Below are 25,714 nucleotides of genomic sequence, written 5' to 3' on the forward strand. Positions count from 1 at the left end.
GAGTAGGCCGGAGGTGGAGGAGCCCGGAGGAGGTGGAGGATGCCGGAGGATGCCGGAGGTGGTGGAGGTGGCCGACGGTGATGGGGGAGGCCGGAGATGTTGGAGGAGGCCGGAGGACGTCGAGGAGGCTGGAGGTGGTGGAGGAGGTCGGAGGACGTCGTGGCCGTCGGTGGAGGAGGAGGATGAGTAGGTCGCCGGAGTAGCTCGCCGCCGCAGAAGCTCGGTATGGAGGAGGAGGAGCAGGAGGAGGAGGAGGAGGAGGAAAAGAGAAGGGGAAAGTGAGCACCGCGGGTTGAGTTGTGCCTATATAGCACTCCTTACCGCCGGCGCACCAAGTATGGTGGTGCGCCGGGGCTATTTTTTTCTTTTTTTTCACCCAAATCTTAAATCTGAAAAAAGTCCTGTTTCTGTTTTGAATTTGACGAATCCATTTTTTCTCCAAACGGCCGTAGGCGGTTGAATTCGAGTAGGAAATTTCGAGTAGATCGATTTTTTATAGCTTTTCATCGGAGGTCGTATGCAACCAGAAATCCCGTTTTACCGAAAGATGATGCCATTTTGCATAATACATCGAAATTCAAATTTTCAAATTTTCCCTAAAACTAGATCACATATTACATGGGCATTTCAAAGGATTTTATTTTTTGAATTTTCTAGCATTTTCTATTATTTTTTCGAAAACTGAAAAGGCGATTCCGGTGGGGGGGGGTGGAGAGAAAAATCTAGGCAACTTACCCCCGGCGCACCTCTATGGTAGTGCGCTGGTGGTAAATTGTCTACCACCGGCGCACCACCATAGAGGTGCGCCGGGGGTAAGGTGCCCAGAATTTTTGAGGGCGGCCATCACTCTTCGAATTTTATCCCCGGCGCACTAATTTTTTTTGTGCGCCGGCAGTATAGGTCCATCGCCGGCGCGGCGGAAAAGGGGTGCGCCGGCAACACTTTCCACCGGCGCACGTGCAAGGTGGTGCGCCGGCACATATTGCCTCCACCTATAGGCGTTTTCCTAGTAGTGAGGGGGGCATGTGTTATCACCAGAATTTGACCGGATCAGAGGTGGGCCGCGATTGGAGATGGGCTTGAAGGATATACATGGAAGAAATACATGAATCGGCCTTATATGCAAAGTTTGGGCTAGTTTGCCCGTGTATACGTAACATAGTAGGATACGTTTCGATTAGATAGAGTTTGGCTCGTGCCCGGTTGGGATTATTCCCACGTTAGAAAGTCTACGGACTATAAATATGTATCTAGGGTTTATGAAATAAACAACAATCACGTTCACCACAAACCAATCTAGGCGCATCGCCAACTCCCTTGTCTCGAGGGTTTCTTCCGGGTAAGCATCATGCTGCCTAGATCGCATCTTGCGATCTAGGCAGCACACGTTTATTCGTTGTTCATGCGTTGCTCGTCGTCGAAGCCTTGTTGATGGCGAGCAACGTAGTTATCATAGATGTGTTAAGGTTAGCATTGTTCATCGTATCATATGCTGTCGTCGTGCAACCCTTAGACGTCTAGCCGCCCTTACGCCTATCTTAGGTGTAAGGGCGGCACCCCGCTTGGTCGTTACTTAGTAGATCCGATCCGTTATGATTGCTCCTTGTTCTTCAAGGATTAGTTTAATATCTGCATAATTAGGCCTTACAAACGGGTTGAAGTATCCAGTGGCACGTAGGATGTAGTTTGCTAGCCCTAGACAGGATGTTCCGGGGATCAACTTCATGTTGGTTTTTAGGCCTTGTCTAGGGTTGGTTTATGATCACCGTGCGTGGCCGTCAGGCTCAATCACGCGTAGGATGTTCCGATTATGTGGTGAAAACCCTAAATCGTAGTAGGTCGTTTTAGCTTTGTTTTGATCAAGCAGGACCACCATGTGACCGTATACCTCATACGGATAATGGGTGAATCGGCTCCTTGAGCCGATTCACGAGACAACTTCGAGAGCCGATCAAGGCTCGTATTTAATGTTTACGTGTATGCCATGCGAGAAACTAAGCGAGGCACATCCAACACCTTCCCGACCGGGTATAGGTCAGGTGGCACGCCCTTGCACCAGCATCGGACGTGCGTGCCGAGTCTTTGCGGGCCGTCGCTCGGAGGGACCAGGGCCAGCCGCAGTCCTGGGAGCCTCCCGGCTCTACCGTGTTGCCCGTCGCTGCTCGCCGGTGGGTTTCTGACCGCAATAGGATGCTGATACGTCTCCGACGTATCGATAATTTCTTATGTTCCATGCCACATTATTGATGATATCTACATGTTTTATGCATACTTTATGTCATATTTATGCATTTTCCGAGCACTAACCTATTAACGAGATGCCGAAGAGCCGATTCTGTCGTTTTCTGCTGTTTTTGGTTTCGAAGTCCTAGTAAGGAAATATTCTCGGAATTGGACGAAATCAACGCCCGAGGGCCTATTTTGCCACGAAGCTTCCGGAAGACCGAAGAGAAGACGAAGTGGGGCCACGAGGTGGCCGGACTCTAGGGCGGCGCGGCCCGAGTGCCGGCCGCGCGGCCTAGCGTGTGGGCCCCTCGTGTGGCCCCTCGACCTGCCCTTCCGCCTACATATAGTCTTCGTCGCGAAACCCCCGAGCACCGAGAGCCACGATACGGAAAACCTTCCGCGAGACGCCGCCGCCGCCAATCCCATCTCGGGGATTCGGGAGATCGCCTCCGGCACCTCGCCGGAGAGGGGAATCATCTCCCGGAGGACTCTTCACCGCCATGGTCGCCTCCGGAGTGATGAGTGAGTAGTTCACCCCTGGACTATGGGTCCATAGCAGTAGCTAGATGGTCGTCTTCTCCTTATGTGCTTCATTGTCGGATCTTGTGAGCTGCCTAACATGATCAAGATCATCTATCCGTAATGCTATATGTTGTGTTTGTTGGGATCCGATGGATAGAGAATACTATGTTATGTTGATTATCAATCTATTACCTATGTGTTGTTTATGATCTTGCATGCTCTCCGTTATTAGTAGAGGCTCTGGCCAAGTTTTTACTCTTAACTCCAAGAGGGAGTATTTATGCTCGATAGTGGGTTCATGCCTCCATTAAATCTGGGACGATGGACAGAAAGTTCTAAGGTTGTGGATGTGCTTGTTGCCACTAGGGATAAAACATTGATACTATGTCCGAGGATGTAGTTATTGATTACATTACGCACCATACTTAATGCAATTGTCTATTGTTTGCAACTTAATACTGGAAGGGGTTCGGATGATAACCTGAAGGTGGACTTTTTAGGCATAGATGCATGCTGGATAGCGGTCCATGTACTTTGTCGTAATGCCCAATTAAATATCACTATACTCATTATATCATGTATGTGCATGGTCATGCCTTCTCTATTTGTCAATTGCCCAACTGTAATTTGTTCACCCAACATGCTATTTATCTTATGGGAGAGACACCTCTAGTGAACTGTGGACCCCGGTCCATTCTTTTACATCGAATACAATCTATCGCAATACTTATTCTACTGATTTCTCGCAAACAATCATCATCCACACTATACATCTAATCCTTTGTTACAGCAAGCCGGTGAGATTGACAACCTCATCGTTACGTTGGGGCAAAGTTCTGTGATTGTGTTGTGCGGGTTCCACGTTGGCGCCGGAATCCCCGGTGTTGCGCCGCACTACATCCCGCCGCCATCAACCTTCGACGTGCTTCTTGACTCCTACTGGTTCGATTAAACCTTGGTTTCTTACTGAGGGAAACTTGCTGCTGTGCGCATCACACCTTCCTCTTGGGGTTCCCAACGGACGTGTCAACTACACGCATCATGTCGCATCGCATCTGCAGCTTCCACATTGAAAAAAATATGGAGATGCATCTACCTAACAAGTCACTGAACGAGTTCAGGACTCTTCTGTATTACACCACCTCAGAGCAAGTATTTGAGGAGCGATGGCATGCATTTTACAGAAAATGGCAATCCCCAAAAACGAGAACATGGATGAAGAGGATGTACAACAAGAGGAAACTTTGGGCTGCAGCTTATCTCTCCGAAGGATTCCGGCTGGGTATGAAAAGTAACCAGCGGAGTGAAAGTTTAAACTCTTGTCTGCACCTGCACCTAGATGGGGAAATGACAATTGTTGATATGATTATGCACTACGACAACGCAATTGTCCGTCTCCGTGAGAACGAAGCCCACGACGACTGCACGGCTTCACAGACTACACCAGTACCAATTACTAATTTCACAGAACTAGAGGTTGCTGCTGCAAAAATCTTCACTCCTGTTGTGTTCTATATTATTCAAGGTGAGCTTTCAAAGATTGGCGGCATAGAGATCTTAGAAAAAATGCAGGCAGGAGACTCAAACATCTTCATTGTGGCATGGAGGAATCATGTAAGGACCAGGTTCTACGTGGAATATAGACCCAAGGAGGCAGCAATTATAAGGTGCAGCTGTCAAAAGATGATTCGAAAGGGGATCCCTTGCAAGCACATATCGCATGTGCTGCATTTCTTGAAATTTACTGAAATTCCACAATGTTGTGCTCTACGACGATTCACAAAAAATACGAGAGATTGCCAGGATGAATATTAAGGTATCACAGAGCTATGCATATTGCATTAAACAATTCAGAAGAATATGATCTCGCTGAACAGTACCATTGATGGCATAATTTCTAGAAGAGAGGGGTATGCTAAAGGTAAAGAATATGGTCCCCTCGAGTCGGTGCATGAAAATGAAGATGCTAGTGGACCATGCGATATTGTTATTGTTGATCCTTTGAAAGTGACCACTAAGGGTGCACCTAGGCAAGAAGCGCAGAAATCTCCGATGACTAAAAATGGAAGACCACTAGGACACAAGGAACGCAGGGTGCAGGTGTGCGGGGCATGCCAAGAAGAAGGGCATAACAGAAGAAACCCAATATGCATATTTCATCCGAAGTAAGTTTTTCTGCCATTTTGTTTCATATATTTTAAAAGATTCCTATGATTTGTTGTGTAATTTTATGTCTGTGAACATGTGCAGGAATGTGCTGCAGCAGGAAGGGTAGTTCTTTCATAGTTATCTAAAGGGCAGTAAATTTCCTTAATTATGAATGGGACGAAAATAGCTTTGTATTCGATGGAGTTGTTAATGTTTGCTACGTACTGATGTTTTTATTTTGTACTGATGTTGTTAATTCTCTGGTGTTCTTTTGTAAAAATGGCAAAAGACATTATATATTGTGAAGTAGGCATTTCCTTATGTACATCATAGCATGCATGTACAAAGATAAAATAATTGCATACTTTCGACAATGGAAAATAAAATCATTTTTACAAAATTTTGTAGATAATCATAACCGAATAAATATTGTTTACAACCAAAGACAATTATAAATTCAATGTTCCATGTGTCCGGAAACCTTCTGCGGGAGCAAACCGAACAGTCACACTATCAAATTTATATTTTCCTGGTCTTTGCTAGCAATCTCACTTTGTTTTTCACCCTGTCAAGAATGTTGTTAGGTGAAAAAACAATGTTTGCAACTGTACTTTCTCTCGATTCATCGACTCTGGCCTGCCAAAACATTATAAGGTGTTATACACATGGCTTGTTAACATTGTTAAAATTAGCCGAGTGCATGGAACATAGTATAGCCAACCTGATAAACCGGGCAAGTCATCTAATCTCCGTCCCAGTGCTCCATACATTGCAATACCCATAATCCGCATGAATTGTTGGTATATAATGTGACAAACTTTAAAAGTGTCCGCATATACAAAACTGACTTTCTTTATGTGTAATGCAATATAGGTACTTACGTATCGGTTTGCTTAGGGATATCATAGCTTTTAATAGGCTATTCGTCGACATCAGGATATTCTGTGTCACAAGTATTGTTTGCTTCTTGTATGTCCAGTGAAATTTGCCCAATCTACAAAACAACAAATATATTACTGCACAGACATGAGAAAGTACACAAAGACATGTATGTAGAGAGTGTAATACCAAGTCTTCCACAACTGATTTTGACACCCCTAAAACAAACAGAGGATCAAGGACCTGGAATTCCTTCTTCTTTGTATGCATGACAACAGTTACGTAATGAGTTTTCCGTATGTTCAGTGCGAAAAATGTCTACAAGAGAAGGAAAAAACTTTGTCAATTATCATATTGTTTTATTCTAATTTGGCATGAAACATTGAAAGAAACTGCTGTTACCTTCTCACGCTTGAAATATTCATCCATAACCCTACCTACGGCTCCTGGTCTTGCAACTACCTCATCTATATTTTTAATATTGTATTTTTTCTGTATTTTTTTTCTGCTTGTTCAAGAAGATAGTTTGTCCTCCACGCTGGACATAACATTTTGTCAGACCCAACACGGAGAGACAAATACCCAATAGCAGCATCAATAATTTGAAAACAACAACAATAATTTCAAATTCAAATAGTTTAATTACGAGTATAACGCAAACTTTTGGTTTTGAAGACTTACATCATCAGATAGCCATTCGTGCGCAAGAACAACGTTAAGCTTTTCTGAAGACAAGCTGGCGCCAAATTCATTCTTGTACACTCCTTTAGATGCTTGTTTTGGTATCTTGGATATTGTTTTAACATATAAAGCGGCAGCTTCTATTTCCTGCTGTGTTGGTACTGCCAAAGATACCCCATCTTCATGTTCTGCAAACAACCCTGATGCACAAAATAGTAATAACATATGTGTTACAGGTTGCAGCATCATTTATTTGCCAACAAAGAAATAACGAATAAATGGTGTTACCTTTCTTTACACGGCTTTGACGTTTTGCTCTAGGTTTCGCGACCACATATGGTGATCCATATTTTTGATTCGTCGTCCGTTTCCTTTTCCGTCCAACTTGTACCGCCGCTGCGTTTCTCCTTCTACCATTACTATTTGCACACTTTGTTGTATTGCCCTTCTTCCTACTAGCCTCTCGTCCCATTGTTTCAACACTATGATCAGTACTCATAACTTCATCTTCACCGTCATGTAGGTCATCCTTATGTACAGCATTCACCTTGGTGGTAGATCTTGCGAAAATGTCATCCGGTATATCCGAGGATGATGCCGGTTTTGTGGTATCATTTAAGATAAAAGGATTATCTTGTGTACCCTCCGTGTTAATTACCAAGGTTTCCTGGTGTGACGTACACATTATCTCCGGCCTCCGGTACCCCATTATGCTTAGGAGGTGTGACAAACTTACCAGAATTCTTTGTTACATTGCTAATTAAAACATCTAACTCGTCAGAACTATTCTTGTACATGAATTCTTTCTTAGACGAATCATCGATGTGAATAGAAGTGTCTTCTTCCTCATATCCTGCTTTATCTGACTCTGATCCTTCAACCGGTTTGTACATGACACCATTCTTATTTAGCATTTTTAGAAATTCCTGCAAAACAAGTAGTACCATAATTATTCATTACTAATAATGTAATACTTTCGTGTTCGTAAAATGTATGGCTCCTCACCTCTGCACATCTCTTTGGTACAAGTGCTAATTGTGTGTCAATGTGATCCGTCAGTTCCTTCTTCAAACTTTCCAATAGTATGTCCTTGTTACTACGCCTCTGTCTTGAACGTGTCGACCGTGACTGTTCACCATTCTGCGATGTGTTTTGCTTTGTTTGCGCACTGGCATTGGCTTGAGGTGTAAGATCATTAATAATCTGCATGTCAAATTAGAAAACAAATGGCATAAATTAATATAACAACACAACGTCGACTATGATATATTGTAGCTAGAAGTAGTGAGAAAAAACAAAACCTTCACTTTGCCTCTCCCACGACCATTTGCATAGTCGTACTGCGACCTCCTTTCCGCTTCCGCTTCAGTCCAGTTTTTCATTAGTGGCCGAATAGACTTCTGTGGAATATACGTAGGATCATCCACGACTACCACCTTTTCCCAGTATAGTAGCTACAAACAACACATTTTAAATGAAATAAGTTTCAAATTGTCACATACATCAAATATAGTGCTAATCATGTTTGCATACCTGAGTGAGACAAAGATTTCCAACTGGTCATCCCCTACCTTTTGCTGCTGATCTTGTGTAAGCAGACAAATTATCAAGGAGGTAACGCAATGTGAAGTGATTCCAGTTAATTTTAAATATTCTAGGAACATCCTCCACTAAACAGTAGTGATCTCTATCGACTGTTTTTGGGCCAGATGACGCCAGAACCGTGCCAATTAGCACAAGCACTGCTTTCCGCACAAAGTCATCATCGGAAGCAACATCTCCTGGCGTACCTGTGATTGTTTTCCGGGGAGTGTCTGATCTGGCTGGAGGGGAACCAACGTGGTCATCAACAAGCCTGATGAACCTCGCATCTATTAATGCACTTAAAGTGGCAGTCGAGTTCATCGCTACAATTGGCAGGCAGAAGTCAACACCATCAATACAAAGTTCTAATAACTGAAACAAAGACTGCCATGCCCACTGATCAGATCTGCAATGTAATTTTAAACAGTGCATGTATACTACATTCAGAGTGAGAAGCAATCCTTCGCTTGAAATTATGCGTAACATTCGAATAGAAGAATTAGAGTTCAATGTATACTCAATCGTAAGCATCCAATGTGGATCCACTTTTAATTGAATTGGGAATAGTTCTGGAACAAAATGGTGCATAAAATAATTTTTCAAACAAAAAAAAACACAGAATGTTGTTACAGTTGTTGACTTTCATTACAAGAGACCAGATTTTGTTACATACTTGATTTCATCACAGAATACCAGATTTGGTTACATACTCATCTCACGATTCTGAAGTACACAAAATTGTAAAACACAGGTAATTTATTTAGTTATCAACAGATAAACCTCATCATCTAATCCCATATGAGAATATAATAGCAGTGTTTGCTATGGTCAGCAGCTTCCATGTGCACTATTTTATGAAGGTCTTGAAACGTGTACAGTACCAATGTAAACGGGCTGAAATCTACAGTATGTTCTGTGAGATGATCATTAAAGCTCCATGGTGCTTCACAATCTGAGCCATGTAGTTATAATAAAGAAGGTATCTGCTAGACCTGGTACAAGCCCATTCAGATTTAATTGGCAGCTCTAAAAGTCTGAACATGAAGAAACAGAAACACATTTCTAAAGAATGCTACTGTCACACGATGTGAGCCACAGATAAAACTCAGCAAGTACCTTAATATACGTGCCAATTAGTTATGTTCACCTGATATTCTGATACTGTGATCTTACAGTCCTACTTGCATTAGCTGCATGAAGTTCTATCATCTCAAAATACGTATTTGGCCTTCCTTCAAACATTCACTACCAGTAGTCTCCAGTCTCCACAGGAACATTTACCGTCCTTAAAATGGTGAAATCGTTGAATATCTCTCATGATAATTTCCCGTCCTGTCACTAGAGATATTAACTTGGTTGCATTGTGACAGTCATTACAGACTCGCAGGTTCTTCTTTATCTGAATTGTTGTACCAGGGGCTGTGCGAATGAGCCCATATGCAATTGCGAGCTTCTCACTATGGGTGTTGAGCAACTGTGCCTTGACATCATCTTCAACATCATGTATAGAATCAGTGTCTGGCACATAATCCACAGCTTTTATCTCATCTATTAGCTTAGCCAACCTTGCATATATATCCTTTGCCTGCTGGTGATTTGTGCTTCCGGAATAGAACGTATGAATCTCATTTTTGAGCTGAACAATACTCCATCCGGGACTCTTTTGGAGTCCTTTCTTCTCCATAGCAGTTCTAACCCTAGGTTTCTTATTAAACCATAATTCATACGGTGTCGTTTCTACGGATTTTGATGGTGCTCTATTTAAAGTGAATGCGGCTGTCTCTAATGCATAACTCCAAAATGATAAAGGCAAATCAGTAAGAGACATCATAGAACGAACCATATCTAAGAGAGTTCGATTACGATGTTCGGATACACCCGTTTCGTTGTGGTGTTCCCGGCGGTGTCAATTGTGAAAGTATTCCGCATTTCTTTAAATGCATGCCAAACTCATAACTCAGATATTCACCTCCACGATCAGATCGTAGAAATTTGATCTTCTTGTTACGTTGATTTTCTACTTCACTTTGAAATTCCTTGAACTTCTCGAAAGTTTCGGATTTATGTTTCATGAAATAGATATACCCATATCTACTCAGATCATCTGTGAAGGTTAGAACATAACGATAACCACCGCGCGATGCTACACTCATTGGTCCGCACACATCGGTATGTATGATTTCCAATAAGTCAGTAGCTCGCTCCATCATTCCAGAAAATGGAGTCTTAGTCATTTTTCCCATTAGACATGCTTCGCATCTATCAAGTGACTCAAAGTCAAGTGATTCAAGTAATCCATCAGTATGGAGTTTCTTCATGCGTTTCACTCCAATATGACCAAGACGACAGTGCCACATATAAGTAGAATTATCATTCAATTTAATTCGCTTAGCATCAATGTTATGTATATGCGTATCACTACTATCGAGATCTAACAGAAATAAGCCATTCTTTTGTGGTGCTCGACCATAAAAGATATTATTCATAAAGATAGAACAACCATTATTCTCAGACTTGAATGAATAACCGTCTTGCATTAAACAAGATCCAGATATAATGTTCATGCTCAACGCAGGTACATAATAACAATTATTTAGGCTTAAAACTAATCCCGAAGGTAGATGTAGAGGAAGTGTGCCGACTGCGATCACATTGACCTTGGATCCGTTTCCAACGCGCATCGTCACTTCATCCTTCAGCAGTTGTCGTTTATTCTTTAGTTCTTGTTTCGAGTTACAAATATGAGCAACCGAACCAGTATCAAATACCCAGGTACTAGAACGAGAACCAGTGAAATGAACATCTATAACATGTATATCAAATATACCTTCTTTCTTCTTCTTGACAAGGCCGCTCTTTAGATCAGCCAGATACTTGGAGCAATTACGCTTCCAGTGTCCTTTCTCCTTGCAGTAATAGCACTCAGCATCAGGCTTAGGGCCGTTCTTAGGTTTCATAGGAGGCGTGGCAGCTTTCTTGCCACCCTTCTTGAATTTTCCCTTAGACTTGTCCTGTTTCTTGAAACTGGTGGTCTTGTTGACCATCAACACTTGGTGCTCTTTCTTGATCTCAATCTCTGCAGCTTTTAGCATGCTAAAGAGTTCAGGTAACTCCTTGTTCATGTTCTGCATATTGTAGTTCATCACAAAGTTCTTGTAACTTGGTGGTAGTGATTGAAGGACACGATTAATCCCCAGTCTGTTAGGAATCACTATTCCCAAGTCACTGAGTTTCTTCGCATGCCCGGTCATGGCGAGCATGTGCTCACTAACGGAGCTACCTTCTTCCATCATGCAGCTGAAAAATTGTTTCGATGCTTCATAGCATTCCACGGCCGCATGAGTCTCGAAAATAGTCTTCAACTCTTTCATCAACTCATGAGGATCGTGGTGCTCAAAACGTTTTTGAAGATCGGATTCCAGACTGCATAAGATGGCACACTGAACATGACAGTACCGAGTTTTCCGAGTCGCGTAAACAGCTTTTACTTCATCGGTTTCAGTTCTACAGGAGGGTCACCTAGCGGTGCATCAAGCACATATTGCAGATTTCCGCCGGACGGAAGATCCTCACATGACGGAACCAGTCGGTGAAGTTGCTACCGTTGCTCTTAAGCTTTTCTTTCTCTAGGAACTAGTTAAAATTGATTGGGGACGCCATCTCTACAACATATATTTGCAATAGTTTAGACTAAGTTTATGACAAATTGAGTTCAAATTTTAATTCTACATAATTAAAAATCTAGGTGAACTCCCACTCAAAACAATATCCCTCGCATTGTCTTAGTGATCACACGAACCAAATCCACCACACCATAGTCCGATCATCACGAGACAAGGTGTGATTTCAATGGCGAACACTCAAAGTGTTCATCATATCAACCATATGATTCATGCTCTACCTTTCGGTATCACGTGTTCCGAGACCATGTCTGTACATGCTAGGCTCGTCAAGGCCACCTTAGTATCCGCATGTGCAAAACTGTCTTGCACCCGTTGTATGTACTTATTGAATCTATCACACCCGATCATCACGAGATGCTTCGAAACGACAAGACTTGATAACGGTGCTACTAAGGATGAACACTTTATTATCTTGAGATTTTAGTGAGGGATCATCTTATAATGCTACCGTCGCGATCTAAGCAAAATAAGATGCATAAAAGGATTAACATCACATGCAGTTCATATGTGATATGATATGGCCCTTTTGTCTTTGCGCCTTTGATCTTCATCTCCAAAGCACGGACATGATCTCCATCATCTTCGGGCATGATCTCCATCATCGTCGGCGTAGCGTCAAGGTCAATGGCGCCGTCTTCATGATTGTCCTCCATGTAGCAACTATTACAACTACTTTGAAATACTACTCAACATGAAATTTAAAGACAACCATAAGGCTCCTGCCGGTTGCCACAATACAATAATGATCATCTCATACATATTCATCATCATATTATGGCCATATCACATCACCAAACCCTGCAAAAACAAGTTAGACGCTTTCTAATTTGGTTTGCATATTTTACGTGGTTTAGGGTTTTCGATATAGATCTAATCTACCTACGAACATGAACCACAACGTTGATACTAATGTTGTCAATAGAAGAGTAAATTGAATCTTTACTATAGTAGGAGAGACAGACACCCGCAAAGCCTCTTATGCAATACAAGTTGCATGTCGAACGAGGAACAAGTCTCATGAACGCGGTCATGTAAAGTTAGTCCGAGCCGCTTCATCCCACTATGCCATAAAGATGCAAAGTACTCAACTAAAGATAACAAGAGCATCAACGCCCACAAACCATTGTGTTCTACTCGTGCAACCATCTATGCATAGACACGGCTCGATACCACCTGTAGGATAACGTTGCATAGAAAACAAAAATTTTCCTACCGCGAACACGCAATCCAAGCCAAGATGCAATCTAGAAGACGGTAGCAACGAGGGGGTATCGAGTCTCACCCTTGAAGAGATTCCAAAGCCTACAAGATGAGGCTCTTGTTGCTGCGGTAGACGTTCACTTGCCGCTTGCAAAAGCGCGTAGAAGATCTTGATCACGATCGGTTCCGGCGCCACGAACGGGCAGCACCTCCGTACTCGGTCACACGTTCGGTTGTTGATGAAGACGACGTCCACCTCCCGTTCCAGCGGGCAGCGGAAGTAGTAGCTCCTCTTGAATCCGACAGCGCGACGGCGTGGTGTCGGTGGCGGTGGAGAACTCCGGCGGAGCTTCGCTAAAGCACGCGGGAGCTATGGAGGAGAGGGGGCGGCTAGGGTTTGGGAGGGGGTGGCCGGCCACTCAAGGGGGCGGCCAGGCTGTGGTCTTGGGGTGGCCGGCCCCCTCCCCTTGGCCCCTCATTATATAGGTGGAACCCCAAGAGGTGGTGTCCAAGTCTTCGAATAAGACCCGAACCAAAAACCTTCCATAGGAGGGGGAAAACCTAGCCAAGCTAGGACTCCCACCAAGGTGGGAATTCCACCTCCCATGTGGGGGTGGCCGGCCCCCTAAGGGGAGTCCACTTGGGACTCCTCCCCCACTAGGGTTGGCCGGCCATGGAGGTGGAGTCCCATGTGGACTCCACCTTCCTTGGTGGTTTCTTCCGGACTTTTCTAGAACCTTCTAGAACCTTCCATAGAACCTTCCGCGACATTTTAATTCACATAAAATGACATCCTATATATGAATCTTATTCTCCGGACCATTCCGGAACTCCTCGTGATGTCCGGGATCACATCCGGGACTTCGAACAAATATTCCAACTCCATTCCATATTCAAGAACTACCATTTCAACATCCAACTTTAAGTGTGTCACCCTACGGTTCGTGAACTATGCGGACATGGTTGAGTACTCACTCCGACCAATAACCAATAGCGGGATCTGGAGATCCATAATGGCTCCCACATATTCAACGATGACTTTAGTGATCGAATGAACCATTCACATACGATACCAATTCCTTTTTGTCACGCGATATTTTACTTGTCCGAGGTTTGATCTTCGGTATCACTCCATACCTTGTTCAACCTCGTTTCCTGACAAGTACTCTTTACTCATACCGTGGTATGTGGTCTCTTATGAACTCATTCATATGCTTGCAAGACATTAGACGACATTCCACCGAGAGGGCCCAGAGTATATCTATCCGTCATCGGGATGGACAAATCCCACTGTTGATCCATATGCCTCAACTCATACTTTCCGGATACTTAATCCCACCTTTATAGCCACCCATTTACGCAGTGGTGTTTGGTGTAATCAAAGTACCTTTCCGGTATAAGTGATTTACATGATCTCATGGTCATAAGGACTAGGTAACTATGTATTGAAAGCTTATAGCAAATAACTTAATGATGAGATCTTATGCTACGCTTAATTGGGTGTGTCCATTACATCATTCATATAATGACATAACCTTGTTATTAATAACATCCAATGTTCATGATTATGAAACTAATCATCCATTAATCAACAAGCTAGTTTAAGAGGCATACTAGGGACTTCTTATTGTCTACATATCACACATGTACTAATGTTTCGGTTAATACAATTATAGCATGACATATAAACATTTATCATAAACATAGAGATATAAATAATAACCACTTTATTATTGCCTCTAGGGCATATCTCCTTCAAATATTGCAGTAGATTGTATTTCAGTAAAGAGAATTGGACCGGGGTCCACAGTTCACTAGAGGTGTCTCTCCCATAAGATAAACAGCATGTTGGGTGAACAAATTACAGTTGGGCAATTGACAAATAAAGAGGGCATGACCATGCACATACATCTCATGATGAGTATAGTGAGATTTAATTGGGCATTACGACAAAGTACATAGACCGCCATCCAACTGCATCTATGCCTAAAAAGTCCACCTTCAGGTTATCATCCGAACCCCTCCAAGTATTAAGTTGCAAAGCAACGGACAATTGCATTAAGTATGGTGCGTAATGTAATCAACAACTACGTCCTTAGACATAGCATCAATGTTTTATCCCTAGTGGCAACAGAGACAACACAACCTTAGAACTTTCTGTCCATCGTCCCGTGTGTCAATGCAGGCATGAACCCACTATCGAGCATAAATACTCCCTCTTGGAGTTACAAGCATCTACTTGGCCGGAGCATCTACTAGTAACGGAGAGCATGCAAGATCATAAACAACACATAGATATAACTTTGATAATCAACATAACAAGTATTCTCTATTCATCGGATCCCAACAAACGCAACATATAGAATTACGGATAGATGATCTTGATCATGTTAGGCAGCTCACAAGATCCGACAATGATAGCACAATGGGGAGAAGACAACCATCTAGCTACTGCTATGGACCCATAGTCCAGGGGTAGACTACTCACACATCACACCGGAGGCGACCATGGCGGCGTAGAGTCCTCCGGGAGATGAATCCCCTCTCCGGCAGGGTGCCGGAGGCGATCTCCCGGATCCCCCGAGATGGGATCGGCGGCGGCGGCGTCTCCGGAAGGTTTTCCGTATCGTGGCTCTCGGTACCGGGGGTTTCGTCACGGAGGCTATTTGTAGGCGGAAGGGCAGGTCAAGAGGCGGCACGAGGGCCCCACACCACAGGGCCGCGCGGCCAAGGGGGGGGCGCCGCCCTAGGGTGTGGCCCCCTCGTGGCCCCTCTTCGTCTCTCCTTCGGACTTCTGGAAGCTTCGTGGCAAAATAGGACCCTGGGCGTTGATTTCGTCCAATTCCGAGAATATTTCGTTACTAGGATTTCTGAAACCAAAAACAGCAGAAAACAGCAACTGGCACTTCGGCATCTTGTTAATAGGTTAGTTCCGTAAAATGCACGAATATGACATAAAGTGTGCATAAAACATGTAGATAACATCAATAATGTGGCATGGAACATAAGAAATTATCGATACGTCGGAGACGTATCAGCATCCCCAAGCTTAGTTCTCGCTCGTCCCGAGCGGGTAAAACGATAACACGGATAATTTCCGGAGTGACATGCCATCATAATCTTGATCATACTATTTGTAAAGCATATGTAGTGAATGCAGCGATCAAAACAATGTATATGACATGAGTAAACAAGTGAATCATATAGCAAAGACTTTTCATGAATAGCACTTCAAGACAAGCATCAATAAGTCTTGCATAAGAGTTAACTCATAAAGCAATAATTCAAAGTAAAGGCATTGAAGCAACACAAAAGAAGATTAAGTTTCAGCGGTTGCTTTCAACTTATAACATGTATATCTCATGGATATTGTCAACATAGAGTAATATAACAAGTGCAATAAGCAAGTATGTAGGAATCAATGCACAGTTCACACAAGTGTTTGCTTCTTGAGGTGGAGAGAAATAGGTGAACTGACTCAACATTGAAAGTAAAAGAATGGTCCTCCATAGAGGAAAAGCATCGATTGCTATATTTGTGCTAGAGCTTTGATTTTGAAAACATGAAACAATTTTGTCAACGGTAGTAATAAAGCATATGTATCATGTAAATTATATCTTACAAGTTGCAAGCCTCATGCATAGTATACTAATAGTGTCCGCACCTTGTCCTAATTAGCTTGGACTACCGGATCATCACAATGCACATGTTTTAACCAAGTGTCACAAAGGGGTACCTCTATGCCGCCTGTACAAAGGTCTAAGGAGAAAGCTCGCATTGGATTTCTCGCTATTGATTATTCTTCAACTTAGACATCCATACCGGGACAACATAGACAACGAGATAATGGACTCCTCTTTTATGCATAAGCATATAACAACAATTAATAATTTTCTCATTTGAGATTGAGGATATATGTCCAAAACTGAAACTTCCACCATGGATCATGGCTTTAGTTAGCGGCCCAATGCTCTTCTCTAACAATATGCATGCTTAACCATAAGGTGGTAGATCTCTCTTACTTCAGACAAGACGAACATGCATAGCAACTCACATGAAATTCAACAATGAATAGTTGATGGCATCCCCAGTGAACATGGTTATCGCACAACAAGCAACTTAATAAAAGATAAAGTGCATAATTACATATTCAATACCACAATAGTTTTTAAGCTATTTGTCCCATGAGCTATATATTGTAAAGGTGATGATGGAATTTTAAAGGTAGCACTCAAGCAATTTACTTTGGAATGGCGGAAAATACCATGTAGTAGGTAGGTATGGTGGACACAAATGGCATAGTGGTTGGCTCAAGTATTTTGGATGCATGAGAAGTATTCCCTCTCGATACAAGGTTTTAGGCTAGCAAGGCTTATTTGAAACAAACACAAGGATGAACCGGTGCAGCAAAACTCACATAAAAGACATATTGAAAACATTATAAGACTCTACACCGTCTTCCTTGTTGTTCAAACTCAATACTAGAAATTATCTAGACCTTAGAGAAACCAAATATGCAAACCAGATTTTAGCATGCTCTATGTATTTCTTCATTAATGGGTGCAAAGCATATGATGCAAGAGCTTAATCATGAGCACAACAATTGCCAAGTATCACATTACCCAAGACATTTATAGCAATTACTACATGTATCATTTTCCAATTCCAACCATATAACAATTTAACGAAGGAGAAACTTCGCCATGAATACTATGAGTAGAAACTAAGGACATACTTGTCCATATGCTACAGCGGAGCGTGTCTCTCTCCCATAAAGTGAATGCTAGGATCCATTTTATTCAAACAAAACAAAAAACAAAAACAAACCGACGCTCCAAGCAAAGCACATAAGATGTGATGGAATAAAAATATAGTTTCAGGGGAGGAACCTGATAATGTTGTCGATGAAGAAGGGGATGCCTTGGGCATCCCCAAGCTTAGACGCTTGAGTCTTCTTAGAATATGCAGGGGTGAACCACCGGGGCATACCCAAGCTTAGAGCTTTCACTCTCCTTGATCATGTTGCATCATACTCCTCTCTTGATACTTGAAAACTTCCTCCACACCAAACTCGAAACAACTCATTAGAGGGTTAGTGCACAATAAAAATTAACATATTCAGAGGTGACACAATCATTCTTAACACTTCTGGACATTGCATAATGCTAATGGACATTAATGGATCAAAGAAATTCATCCAACATAGCAAAAGAGGCAATGCGAAATAAAAGGCAGAATCTGTCAAAACAGAACAGTTCATATTGACGAATTTTTAAATGGCACCAGACTTGCTCAAATGAAAATGCCCAAATTGAATGAAAGTTGCGTACATATCTGAGGATCACTCACATAAATTGGCATAATTTTCTGAGTTACCTACAGGGGTATTTTGCCCAGATTCGTGACAGCAAAGAAATCTGTTTCTGCGCAGTAATCCAAATCTAGTATGAACTTTTCTATCAACGGCTTAACTTGGCACAACAAAACACAAAACTAAGATAAGGAGAGGTTGCTACAGTAGTAACAACTTCCAAGACACAAAATAAAAACAAAGTACTGTAGGTAAAAACATGGGTTGTCTCCCATACGCGCTTTTCTTTAACGCCTTTCAGCTAGGCGCAGAAAGTGTGTATCAAGTATTATCGAGAGATGGTGTGTCAACCTTACCTTGGGTTTTACCCTTACCCTTCTTATTGTTTTTCTTTCCCTTTGGTTTAGGAAATATATGATTTCCCCCCGGTATAGAGGTGAATTTCAGAGTGCCTTCTCCCACATCAATGACTGCTCCCAATAGTTTCAGTAGGGATCTTCCGAGTGTGAGTTTTCCTGTCCCTACACATTCAATAACAAGATAATCAATGGATACTGTTCTTCCAAGAATGGTTGTATGCACACCTGCAGCTATTCCCTTAGGAATTATAACAGAGTTATCAATGAAAGTTATTTCTTCTCCTCCTTCCTCGACTCCCCAAAGTTTCAAAGATTTATAAATGCTCTCAGGCATAAGGCAAAATTCAGACATAATATCACAGTAGGCATGAAGAGTTCGATCACCGATAACAATTTTAACAAGTAGGATCCCACAATGAAAGTTTAGAGTTCACTAAAACTTGGTCAAGACGATTACGAACATGGCAATAGTTATCATCCAAGCGAGATGTACTTATCTCGAGATTGTTTAATCTATTATAAATGCTAGTGAGGGCTGAATCAAAGTTATTAGCTGAATCATGTGACGCAACCAACTTCTTTATGGCATTAAAAGCTTGATCCCCATTGCAATGAAGGAAATCTCCTCCCACTAAAGTGTCCAAAGCATATCTATAGCGAACCATAAGACCAAAATAAAAATTACTAAGGAGCAAACTTAGAGTCATTTGAGGTTCAGTTTTACGATAAGAAGTAAAAATTCTAGACCAAGCATCCTTAAAACTCTCCTCATCCCCTTGTTTAAAAGTGAGGACTAATTCTTCAGGCGAAGAAGTAACAGGTTCAGAGCTAGACATGGTAACAGAAGTAACTAATTTTTTTGTATTTTTAATATAGAGTGCAGGACAATAAAGCAAACTAGATAAAGTAAATGCAAGTAAACTAATTTTTTTGTGTTTTTGATATAGCAAACAAGATAACAAATAAAGTAAAACTAGCAACTAATTTTTTTTGTATTTTGATTTAGTGCAGCAAACAAAGTAGTAAATAAAACTAAGCAAGACAAAAACAAAGTAAAGAGATTGAGAAGTGGAGACTCCCCTTGCAGCGTGTCTTGATCTCTCCCTGGCAACGGCGCCAGAAAAAGAGCTTGATGGCGTGTAACTCACACGTTCGTTGGGAACCCCAAGAGGAAGGTATGATGCGCACAGCAGCAAGTTTTCCCTCAGAAAGAAACCAAGGTTTATCGAACCAGGAGGAGCCAAGAAGCACGTTGAAGGTTGATGGCGGCGGGATGTAGTACGGCGCAACACCAGGGATTCCGGCGCCAACGTGGAACCTGCACAACACAACCAAAGTACTTTGCCCCAACGAAACAGAGAGGTTGTCAATCTCACCGGCTTGCTGTAACAAAGGATTAACCGTATTGTGTGGAAGATGATTGTTTGCAGAAAACAGTAGAACAATATTGCGATAGATTGTATTTCAGTAAAGAGAATTGGATCGGGGTCCACAGTTCACTAGAGGTGTCTCTCCCATAAGATAAACAAGCATGTTGGGTGAACAAATTACGGTTGGGCAATTGACAAATAAAGAGGGCATGACCATGCACATACATATCATGATGAGTATAGTGAGATTTAATTGGGCATTACGACAAAGTACATAGACCCCCATCCAACTGCATCTATGCCTAAAAAGTCCACCTTCAGGTTATCATCCGAACCCCCTCCAGTATTAAGTTGCAAAGCAACAGACAATTGCATTAAGTATGGTGCGTAATGTAATCAACAACTACGTCCTTAGACATAGCATCAATGTTTTATCCCTAGTGGCAACAGCACAACACAACCATAGAACTTTCGTCACATCGTCCCGGTGTCAATGCGGGCATGAACCCACTATCCGAGCATAAATACTCCCTCTTGGAGTTACAAGCATCTACTTGGCCAGAGCATCTACTAGTAACGGAGAGCATGCAAGATCATAAACAACACATAGATATAACTTTGATAATCAACATAACAAGTATTCTCTATTCATCGGATCCCAACAAACGCAACATATAGAATTACGGATAGATGATCTTGATCATGTTAGGCAGCTCACAAGATCCGACAATGATAGCACAATGGGGAGAAGACAACCATCTAGCTACTGCTATGGACCCATAGTCCAGGGGTAGACTACTCACACATCACACCGGAGGCGACCATGGCGGCGTAGAGTCCTCCGGGAGATGAATCCCCTCTCCGGCAGGGTGCCGGAGGCGATCTCCCGGATCCCCCGAGATGGGATCGGCGGCGGCGGCGTCTCCGGAAGGTTTTCCGTATCGTGGCTCTCGGTACTGGGGGTTTCGTCACGGAGGCTATTTGTAGGCGGAAGGGCAGGTCAAGAGGCGGCACGAGGGCCCCACACCACAGGGCCGCGCGGCCAAGGGGGGGCCGCGCCGCCCTAGGGTGTGGCCCCTCGTGGCCCCTCTTCGTCTCTCCTTCGGACTTCTGGAAGCTTCGTGGCAAAATAGGACCCTGGGCGTTGATTTCGTCCAATTCCGAGAATATTTCGTTACTAGGATTTCTGAAACCAAAAACAGCAGAAAACAGCAACCGGCACTTCGGCATCTTGTTAATAGGTTAGTTCCAGAAAATGCACGAATATGACATAAAGTGTGCATAAAACATGTAGATAACATCAATAATGTGGCATGGAACATAAGAAATTATCGATACGTCGGAGACGTATCAGCCGGCCACCCCCTCCCAAGGAAAGGTGGGAATCCCACCTCAAGTGGGAATCCCACGATGGGTAGGTTTCATGTCATATGGAAGGTTTTGGTTTGGGGTCTTATTCGAAGACTTGTAGACCAACTCTTGGGGGTTCCACCTATATAATGAGGGACAAGGGGAGGGGGCGGCCACCTCAAGCCATAGCCTTGGCCGCACCCCATAGTGGCCGGCCACCACCTCTCCCAAACCCTAGCCGCCCCTCCTCCTCCACCTCTCCCGCAAACGCTTAGTGAAGCTCCGCCGGAGATCTCCATCAACACCACCACCACGCCGTCGTGCTGCCGGGATTCAAGGAGGATCTACTACTTCCGCTGCCCGCTGGAACGGGGAGAAGGACATCGTCTTCATCAACACCGAACGTGTGACCGAGTACGAAGGTGCTGCCCGATTGTGGCACCGTCACGATCTTCTACGCGCTTTTGAAAGCGGCAAGTGATCGTCTACTGCAACAACGAGAGCCTCCTCTCGTAGGCTTTGGAAATCTTCAAGGGTTAGTCTCGTTCATCCCCTTGTTGCTACCGTCTTCTAGATTGCATCTTGGCTTGGATTGCGTTCTCGCGGTAGGAAATTTTTTATTTTCTATGCTACGAATCCCTACATTGTGGACCTCTCAAACACTCATGACTTTATGTCACATAAACATACTACACACTTTTCATTGGTCTATGCCCCACTGAGACATTTTATGTCTTCACCAATCATAAGAAGCAAAGCATGCAACCCATGTTGCAGGAATAGGATCAACCAAACTTTAAAAAAACTGTAGCATATACATCAAGCCAGAAGAATAAAATTTCATACCATAAAAAGCTAAGAATATGTGCGTGAGCCATTCTTAGCCTGAATATGTATACTTTGGAGTGTTTCCGTTACCTTCCCCCGATAATGCCACATGAGCATGAAAAAAGCAATGCAAGCACCAGCGATCGGACCAGCACCACTCGCTACTTCTTACAGGTATCCCCGAGGCGGCACGAGCGAGCAGCTGCTAGGAAAGACTAAGAAACATAAAATATCAATCTTGTTAGAGTTGCACACATGGCTTTTGAATAAATCAATCTTGTTAGAGTTGCACACATGGCTCTTGAATAAATCAATCTTGTTGGAGTTTTATTGATTCATGATTCATGTTACAGCATATTATTATATGGCCCTGCTGTGAATTACAAATTAGTACTGCTTGGTATGTCCTCTTGTTAATGATGTCCAGATTCACAATTAACCCATGTCATCATCAACAAATATGTGAGAAATAAGTTTTTCATGAGTTTAAAGCACCTTAGTATTTCATATTGAGCTGGAAATGTCTAAATCAGGAAATTATTTTTATCTATGGTTTCCTGCAGTATTGGTTTTGGTTTTCGATTGCCAAATCTCTAGAAAGTGCAGCCATCATACAGTAGAAAATTTATTGAATCCTACTAAACAAAAAACTCTAAAGCAAAGAATACCAATATGAATAATCAGAAGAATGAAAAGAAAAGAGCTACCTTATGCTACACAACTAATCTGAGAGCTTAGCCTTCTCCCTAAGCATCTAGCCTGGCTGCCATGGCTAGCACCAAACGGGGAAAAGTGACCACTCAGGACCTAGATCTGCGGCGCAACCGGCCCCGCACTCCGGCGCAGTTCGGGGATCTAGGGAGGGGAGGCCGGAGGCAGCGAGAAGGGCAGGACGGGACCGGGCGTCCTATGTCCCTCGCCGGAGCCTGGACATGGAGGAGAGGATCTGGGTTCCGTTCGTGAGCGAGGACAGGGGCGATTGGTGGGCTAGGAACAGTTTTTTTTTCGGGAGCACTGCGGCCCCATGGACCTCCGGCCGTGCAGGCGCCCATGACGACTTGGCCTGGTCCAATCGCAGATGTTGAGTGGTAGTAGCCTGGCCCCGGAGCCCGCTCCTCCATCCGTGTGTACTCGTCCCATCGACCTTCGCCTTGCAGGCGCGACGACACAAGCTACCCTGCTCGCCGGAGAAGGAGAGCGAGACGTTGCCTCCCCTGTAAATGGAGAGATAGGATCGATTACGGGAGCGGTTTTTCTAGGTGGAACGGCGGGCGGACGAACCAGTCTCTTCCAACCTTTTTCAGAGGACGATCTCCCTCGAGATCAGAGGGACGGGATGATGACCTCGACGGCGCCGCCCTTTCCGGTCACTGCACCCACCGTCCCCAGCCCCCCACCACTGACTACGCACCGCCGCCACCCTCGCCATGTACTGCCTCTGTGCCGGTGCAGGCGGCCGCCCTACGGATCCGACGACTGGGCAGTGACCTCGGGTCGGCAGCCAGAAACCCTAGGGAGAGCGAAGAGACAAATGGAGTGCGGGGCTAGGTTTGGGGAGCAGATGCCAGTGCCACACTGCGATGGCCCACCCTGCGTACGCGTCGAGCAGCAGTGCAGCACCGTCAAAGAAAGCAGCGGGAGGCACGTATTACTGCAGACCCACACGGCGATGTAAACATTAGCAGCGCATCGGCGGGGCGCTGAGAAGCCAGCGATCTCAACAGCCTTAATTCTTTTAAGGAATTAGTTGGTGTCATTCCATGAGTCTAGTCAAGACGTTGTGAGGAAATTATTTTTTGCTGGTACAAGTGTTGTTCACTGAGAAGTGACACCTCGCGATGATATATACAGCATTGGGTCCTAATTTTGTAATGTACTGAATTTTAGAAGGATCTCTAAAAATTCTTTCTGCTTCAATAATCCTTCATCACATCACCAAGCATTAAGTCATAATCGCCACCAGGAAAGTTAAATTCTAGGTCAACTAGTATATCGGGAGTATCATGGAGCACAAAATTCATATACGATCTCCCAAACAATTAATCAAGATTGGATACCGAAATTTCTAGACATCATTGGACAATCCGCACCTTTTTTCGAAATGGAGGAAATATCACCCCAGCTTCTGCATCTAAGGGATGCACACAATTTTTTTATTAGATTATCCACAACACCTTACAAGAGCAATACAAAAGATCAAACTCGAAACCACCTCTCTAAACCTACAGAGGGATGAAGGGGGTGACAATTCACCGACTCACATCATCCAAAAAAACCAAATGCTTTCACAGGCCGCCCAATAGCAGATGAGAAGCACATCTAGTTAAGCAGACTGTCAGCGCATGCCAAAACACACGTCATAGAAGTTGCTACCGCCGTCTTCCTCGACTCCATCTTCAAGATAGATCATCGCATTGACCATGCCAGGCCTGTCATTGATGCTGCCACGGCGTCAGATGACTCCACCATCCTGCGCGCATCCATCACACTGCATCCGTCTCCGAGACACCACTGCACCATGCCGCGGCGACTCGACGACGCTGAGATAGCAAAAGCACACCGCTCCACCTCAGCACCACCACCATCCGTTGTCTGCTCCAAAAACGATGCCCCAATAGGTAGAACGGCGTTGCGCGCCGCCATCGTCCGATCCGGGAGACCCGGGTCTAGGGTTTCCCCTGGAGCAGCCCATGCGAAGAACAATGCCTTCAACAAGGTAACGACGAACAGCGCCGCCATCATCCGCCAAGAACGAAGTCCGGGCCGGCTTTCACCGGCAGCTGCGTCTCGCCATCGGGAGCTAGGCGACAGATCGCGAGATCCACCAAGGCTAGCCACACAACTAGCCGATCTCCTCCGGCAAAAGAGAAGACCACCACCGTGGTGCCACGGTCAGCAGCACCGGACGCCCGCCACCCGCCACCAGGTTGACGCCGTCACCGCCATCAAGGGCCGCCGCCCTTGGTGCCGTGGTCCCAGACCTGGAGGAGGAGCAGCACGAGATCCGCCCCCATCACCGTCGGCCCAGCGAGGCCGAGGCGAGGAAGGGAGGAGAGGGCCGCGCCGCCAGGTGTCGGGGCCATCCCCCAGCGCCAGGACCGCGCGTAGATCCCCGCCGCCCCCATCACCGGCTGCGCCAGGCTTCGCCGGCAGCAGCCTCAGGGGACGGCGAGGAGAGGGGAGAGGGGTGGGGAAGGCGGCGCCGGGGGTTAGGGTTCCGCCCCTGAGTCGCCTAGAGGAGATGACCCGGGCAGCTAGATGGGTGGACAATGCGCACCTGACGACCTAGCTAGTTAAACCTGTAGTTGTAAAGGGATCTTTTCAAAAAAATGGGATCTAAATATTAACCAGAACATCACCATGATGACTGATTAAGATTGTTATATGGGGACGGCCGGCACCGGGGCTAGGGACGAACGCATAATTTGTTGGCATGGGCACGTCACGCCAGATGGTTTGTTTACAATTCACAGTGCCTTAGTCAAGACGTTGTGTGTAAAGTATTTGTTACTATACCTATGGTACATTCATAGTGGGTAGTCTTATGGAGTCTACAAGCAAGCCTATCGTCCT

The sequence above is a fragment of the Lolium rigidum genome, chromosome 1, assembly GCF_022539505.1.
Source record: "Lolium rigidum isolate FL_2022 chromosome 1, APGP_CSIRO_Lrig_0.1, whole genome shotgun sequence".
Lineage (NCBI taxonomy): Eukaryota > Viridiplantae > Streptophyta > Magnoliopsida > Poales > Poaceae > Lolium > Lolium rigidum.